The sequence below is a fragment of the Lactuca sativa genome, chromosome 4 (genome assembly GCF_002870075.4).
Source record: "Lactuca sativa cultivar Salinas chromosome 4, Lsat_Salinas_v11, whole genome shotgun sequence".
Taxonomy (NCBI): domain Eukaryota; kingdom Viridiplantae; phylum Streptophyta; class Magnoliopsida; order Asterales; family Asteraceae; genus Lactuca; species Lactuca sativa.
This window is the reverse complement of record NC_056626.2, coordinates 181,968,096-181,975,591: the sequence shown is the minus strand read 5'-3', so window position 1 is coordinate 181,975,591 and position 7,496 is coordinate 181,968,096.

The following is a 7,496-nucleotide window of genomic DNA, read 5'->3' as shown; positions in this document are numbered from 1 at the left end:
AAATGGTCTCATCATAGTTAACCCCTTAGGTTTGAGTAAAGCACTTCGCAACCAGTCATGCCTTGAACGTGTGTACCTTTCCATCCATGTCGTCCTTCCTCATGAAGATCCATTTGCACCCTACTGTCTTACGACCTGGTACATTATCAACCAAATTCCAAATTTGGTTGTCATACGTGGAATGGATCTCACTGTCCATTGTCTCTTTCCATTTAGTAGACTCATGGCCTGCCATGGCTTCCTTGTACTTAGAAGGCTCATGCAAATTTACTAGTGTACTATCACTGATAAACGTATCACCATCTGTAGTTATATGGAAACCATAGAACTCAAGTGTCATTCTAACTTGAGTGGAATGCCTAAGAGGTAATGAATCGTCAATTGGTTCAACAAGAATTTCTTCCTTGGGCTGAGCGCTACTGTTAGAGGTTCCTTTATCGCTTGACTCTTGAATTTCTTCAAGATCAATTGCACTCCCACTGTCCTCTTTGCAAATGAGTTGTCTCTCGTGAAAGGCTACCCTTCGTGCTATGAAGACCACATTCTCACTAGGTCTGTAGAACAAGTATCCAAAGGACTTCTATGGATAGCTGATGAAAATACACCGCTCACTTCGAGGTTCAAGCTTGTCCCGAGTCTCTCGTCTAACGAAAGCTTCAGAACCCCAAACCTTGATATGTGCCAATGAGGGAACCTTCCCTGTCCACATCTCGTAAGGTGTTTTAGCAACCTTCTTTGTTGGGACTAGATTAAAAATATGGGCGGCAGTCTCTAAGGCATACCGCCAGAATGATATCGGTAGGGAAGCTCGACTCATCATGGAACGAACCATGTCCAACAAGGTTCGATTACGCCTCTCAGCCACAACCTTAAGTTGTGGTGTCCTTGGAGGTGTCAATTGTGAAAAAAATCCACATTCCTTGAGGTAGTCGTGGAACTCGATACTAAGATACTCACTATCTCTATCGGATCTGAGCATCTTGATCTTCTTGCCCAATTGATTTTCGACTTCATGTTTAAACTCTTTGAATTTTTCAAGGGTTTCTGACTTGTGCTTGATTAAGTAGATATATCCATATCTGCTATAATCATTGGTATAAGTCATATAAAATCGATTTGCATCCTTTGTGGTGGATCTGAAGGTCCTATACACATATGTGTGTATGAGATCCAACAATCCTTCACCTCTTTCACAAGAATCAGTGAAAGGTGATTTAGTCATCTTTCTAAGCAAACAAGACTTGCATGTATCATCCGACCTTAGGTCAAATTATTCTGACACTCCATCCTTTTAGAGTTGGGCAATGCATTTCTTGTTAACATGTCCAAGACGACAATTCCACAAGCATGTCTTGTCTAAACTGTGACAACCCGATATTTCAACTCTATGTAATGACCTAAAAAGTCAAGTATTGTAACCACTTTTGATATAATGAAATTAACTTCGAAAATAAAATGTCCAAAAAGTCTCTAAATAATTACCTACTATGTTTGATGTCATTAAACCGTGATCGTACGTAAAAAGAACGCCCAAATCCGACTTTGTATATTGAAGCTATGATTTTTCCAAGTTCGGCTTAGCGACAAACAGCTAAAACCTCGAAATAGAAATCGAGCGACTTTTGGTCGAAATGACCTAAACGAGAATCGAAGGTCTCGACAATGGTATTTCAACGGTAAAAAATCTGGCAAAAACAGACATCAGATAAAGAAGTTATGAATTTCTAACGAAATTTTCTTACTGCGACCTTTTAAAAATAAATAATAAAAATAATTTCAAAATTTGCGGACGGAATCTAAATGAAGGTTGTAGAGCGTAGTCTCACCTACACGTGGATATAAAGAACGTCGAAAACGGAGTTCGTACGAAGAAGATATGAATTTTTGAAGTTTATTAAATATTAAAAATAGAAATTTTAATAGAAATTTCGGTATTATCCGAAGGCTGAGTTGCACACGAGTACGCCCATTGTACACGCGTACGCCCAGCGTACTCAAGGCCTAGGCCTCGGATTGTCCACGTCGCGCCCTATGCGAGCCTATGTCTAGTCCCATTCGGAGTCCGAAGCAGTCGAGCATGCGCTCATGCGTGACGCACGAGTACGCCCAGCGTACTCGAGTACGCCCCGCGTACGGAGGCGGTTCCCAGCCCCTATAAAAGGGATGCAAGGGTTTCGAAGAAAGGGCTCAGTTCTCTCTCAACTTTCTTACGTTTTGCCTCGTTTTCCATGAAAGTGATATCCCGAAGTCCCGGCTACCTTGCTCAAGTCCCGAAGGTCGTTTGTGCTCCCGAGATTCCCGAGAATCCCAAGAAAATCCGCTTTCTCGAGTCGAAATTCTGCTCGGTTTTCATCTCGCCTTTTTCGATCTTTCAAGTGAGTTCATACCCTTATAATCCACACTTTTTAATGTTTTATAAATGCTTTTATATGCTTTTAAGGGGGGAAATACAAGTAAAACACACGATTATTATCGTGTGTTATATAAAGTTTCATTATACACTTTTTATCAACGGAATCATATGTGATCTATAACTATTATAGGGATTACTATACAAACGAGACACATTTTTAGAAAACTATAATAGGTATAGTTTTACGAGAACATTACGAACTTTTACATACTAGAAACACTATTTCAAGCAGTTTACTTTCATATACAAGAACAAACGAACATTTTCACACGTAAATCTGTTTTATACTAAGTTATGTGAGACATTAACTTCACGTGCGTTCGAGTACACATTTCAAGTCCTGTATTATATACCAAAATCCCTTGGAGGGGGAGCATGGTGTTTGTCTATAGATCTATACGGGCTTGACAACCCCGCGTCCTGACTGTTAGCTACAGTCCACCATTTGGGGTGACAAACATCAGAACATTCCAACGCCTGAAGAACGTTGTGTATAGGCATTTCTAGTCAATAGCATGATTATAAAACTCACATGGAGTATTAAAAACACATTGATTTACGGGGTTTTTCAGACGTATTGGAAATTTTATACGTACATACATTTTCTAGAAACAAACATTGGTCTTGATAGAAGGCTACATTTATGCTAGTAGAAAATATAGGATTTTCTAGGAACAAACAAACAAGAACAAAACATTTCATTTCATACAAACATTTTCATTTAATACTTATTAAACTCACCAGCTTAAATGTTGATCTACTCTTTCAAAACTACTTGTATGTCCCAGGGATTCAGTAATTACAGGTAACAAACAGCTTTTGAAGAAAGGACGCTGCGGCGCCAGTTTAAATTCATATTTTGGCATCATATTGTAATTGGTTTTTTTTTGAACATCTACCTTTTAACAATGTAAACTTTCAATTATATATATGATGGTTGTATTGCTTTCTTTACTATGTATTCATTTGTTACGTTACCACATGAAGTCATCCGCCCCCGAACGTTTCCGCCGTTCCGGTTTGGGGGTGTGACATAAACCATTAGGCGCATCAATTTGTAACACACTAATTCCTAAATTGTCTACAACCATCACAGTTTCATATACACCATCACAAGGTAATGCTTCAAAATAAAATGCACCATTATAATAAGCATTAATAGAACCATTCTCATTATTAAAAGAATATCTAAAACCTTGTCTGTACAAACCATGAAATGAAATAATATTCCTTGTCATTTCTGACGATTAGCAACAATTATTTAAATCTAAATTTAACCCACTACTAAGCACTAAAAAGTAAATCCCAATCTTGGTAACATGCAATGATCTCCTATTGCCCATAACTAGGTTCATCTTCCCATGCTCTACAACCTCACTCTTCTTAGTCCCTGCAAGTCAGAGAAAATGTGAAAACCACATCCTGTATCAAGGACCCAAGAATTAGAATGCGATGAGTTTTTAGATTGAATAGTGTAAATACATGCCGAGGTTGGCTTGATTTTAACATCCTTTATATCTTGCAAGTACTTAGGGCAGCTTCTCTTCTGATGCCCCTTTTCATGGCAGTAGAAGCAGGTAGCCACTTTAGGAACAGAGGCAGAGGGAGCTTTAGAACTAGATTTTCCTTTAGGGGCATTACTAGACGACCCGACTTGAGACTTTCCCTTCCAGTTCTGTTTTGAGGGAGCTTTCCTCTTATTCCCCTTCCCTTCCCCAATGGCCAAGACGGGAGCAGCAATAGTAGGAGTAAAGTTAATACCCTTTGTCTTCAATCCACTCTCAGCGGTTCTAAGCAAGCTTTGAAGCTGACTCAACAGGAATTCCTCTTTGTTCAAATGATAAATCATTTTGAACTAATCATAACAACTACGCAATGTGTGCAAGACTATATCGATAGCCAATACCTCATCGAAATTCACGTTAAGTTTCAGTAAAGGATCTACATAGCGTTGCATGTGTTGCAGGTGGGTCGTAACGGACCCTCCGTCCTTCATCTTGGTGGTTATGATTGACTTGACTATCTCATACCTTTCTTGACTTGCTCTTGGATGGTACTTCTCCATCAAGTCCTTGCACATCTCCTAAGGCCAATAGTCCTCATAAAAACGTTGTAGCTCAAGAGTCATAGTTGCCACCATGATACACGACACTTTGATCACATATTTGTAGTGGGCCCTATACTCAGCTATTTCTCAACGAGTAGTTTAGATTCATCTATCTCGTTCAGCTCTTTATCGAGGACATATTCCTTGTCCTTGAATCGCAAGGCCATCCTAATGTTGCACATCCAATCATTAAAGTTTGATCCATCGAATGTGACCTTGGCACAAATGCTCAAGAGCGAGAAGCTGTTCGAGGAGTTGTTGTTGTTGGAGCCAGAAGAGTTGTGGGAAGTTGACATCTACAAAAGAATAAAGACAAAGTTGTGATTCGATAAGGAAATCCTTAATATAACAACCAAATGAAATATTAAGGCTAGGATACAACTAGATAATTCACAATTCAGAAGAGGGATGCCGTAATCCAATTGCAAAATTATTTAACGGTATGTAAATGACGATTTACCAATTTCACCACGAAAAACGAAATTTAAACAAAGTATGTTTTTTTAAATGAAATTCCTAGATCTTCTAAGATTCATTGAACTATTCAATGACATGTTTAATCTCGATTATTCTCTTTCCATTTGTGAATGGGATATCGAGGATCACAAACAAGGTGTGAATAACCATGCAAATTAGCTTGGTACTCTCGATGTCATTGATCACCGAATTAATCTGCCGGTTAACCACACATGCTCCATTAATCAATGATAATTTACAATCTACGCATTTCCATCCTTTATAAGTCCATGTTAGTGTGCCGGTTAACCACACACACTCCACTAACGACTTTTATAAAGTGTAATGTGCAATTTCAAGGATTAGCATCAAATTTACATTTTCCTAAAGAAACTAAGATTGGGGATTTTATAAAAACATTTAGTTACTTTATTGATTTTCATTACACTTATTAATGAGAGTTAAGAGTCATATCAAACTCGTTCGGTTAACGACCCTCCACTAGTCAAGAGAGCGGTGGGTAAGAGTGGATGCCCAATGACGGTCATTTTATAGGCTGCTTCCTTAAACTCTCATTATAGACCAGCTTCGTGAATGAGGTCTACTAACGGTAATACTAACCTTTTCTTTTATATATATATATATATATATATAAATATAAGTATATATATATATATATATATATATATATATATATATATATATATATATATATATATATAAACTTTAATTTTATAATACTAGGGTTATAAACTTAAGATTACAAAATTAAACTAGTTAATTAAATTTTAAATTATAAAAGAAAATGGTGAATTTTTAAAATTTTTCAAAAGTACTAGGTTAAATTTTAAATAATTAAATTAACAAATTAATTTTATCTTTATCCAAAAATTTAAACAAATCATGAATTTTGATAAGCATATACCTTTACCTTTTAAAAAAAATCAATTTTAGGAAGAAAAATGAATTAAGGTAATAATCCTAATCAAGCCAAGATAACAATTATCAAAATCGAAAAATCAGGGATAACAGGCCAACTCATTGAGTTTGCGCAGTGCACTCGTCGAGTTTAGCCTACTCGTCGAGTTCCAAGATGAACGTGTCGAGTTCTATGAACAGAATGACGATTCTGCTCCTTTCTCCTTTGAACAATTCATAATTGCATCATATTCAACTGAAAACATCCTAGGCTCTAAAACCATTGATGGGTTTTGAGCATAACAGAAAAAACCTATGTGTTCATGCAACCCTAATGCTTTGGATCTAGGTTTTCACTAGTTGAACATGCAAACTTGAATACAAAAGAGAAACCCTAATATGCATCTATATAATCGAAATTAACCTAATAGTAGGTTTTAGATACATACCTCAATTCTTATGTAGTAATAACAATTAATCCTTGTATATCTTGAACTATTGAAAGCAAGTGCCTCAAATGTGACACCTCTAATGGCTTACAAACACTCTTTGCAAGAGGATGAGATACACAAGAAAATCAGTTCTTCTAGGGTTAGAAGTAAGGTGACCAAAAGTCCCAAGGGTTAGGCTCCTTATATACATAAGGTTGCTTAGTCCTAAAGCTAGAGTTTGTAGGTAGAAACCCTAATTTCCTGCTTAAGGCCTAAGCAGCCGATGGACTCCTAATCTAGAAGCCTTTGGACAAAAACTTATAGGGGCTCCCTATAAGTTTCGCCCACTCCTATCTATGGAGTCCAAGAGACCTATTTCACAACTATCAATGATTTGCAAAACAGCCCCTATACTTTTAATTAATTCCTTTAATCCCAAAATTAATTCCAAACTAATTTCTGATGAAATATTAATTAAATAACATGATTTCTAATTAATATGTTAGTTTCTCAACATATTAATAAATCATTTGAATTTATTATTCCAAACAATAAATTCAACTTCTCTTCAAAAATCATCCTTTCAAGTTGCAAGAGTGAAGGCAACCTAAAAGGACTTGTGCTACTATCAATTCAAGTATATACGAATTATAGTTATGGGCTTAGACACCTAATCCAACACTTATATCCACGGAAAGGTATTAAGGAGATCTACAACCCTATCTAATCACTTTTGACTTAAAACACATACAACTAAAATCCTTAATTCACAAAAGAAGTTTGAAACGCCACTTTTCCCATTTTACCATTTGACTCCAAAGCACAATCGAAATCTTGAAACACACAATCTACATTACCCACATCCAAATGGGTCTAAACGTCTCTTTGCCCAAAGCCCGAAGCCTTACGATACTTGATCTTTAGGTCAAGGCCCTGAATTATGAAACGACTCGAAACAGGGTGTTACAAGAAAAAGGTGGCGGCTGAGGAAAAGGTTCACTAGTATAATTGGAAGTTCCATCATCATCTATTGCAAGAGAAGGGGTGCAATAATCTGAAGCAGTGGAAAATGACAAGAAGATGATCCAGCTCCTTATGATGTTTGGGTTGAGTAACACTTGAAGTTACCAGTGGCACTATTTCCATCAAAAAGACGTGCACAAAGATCTGG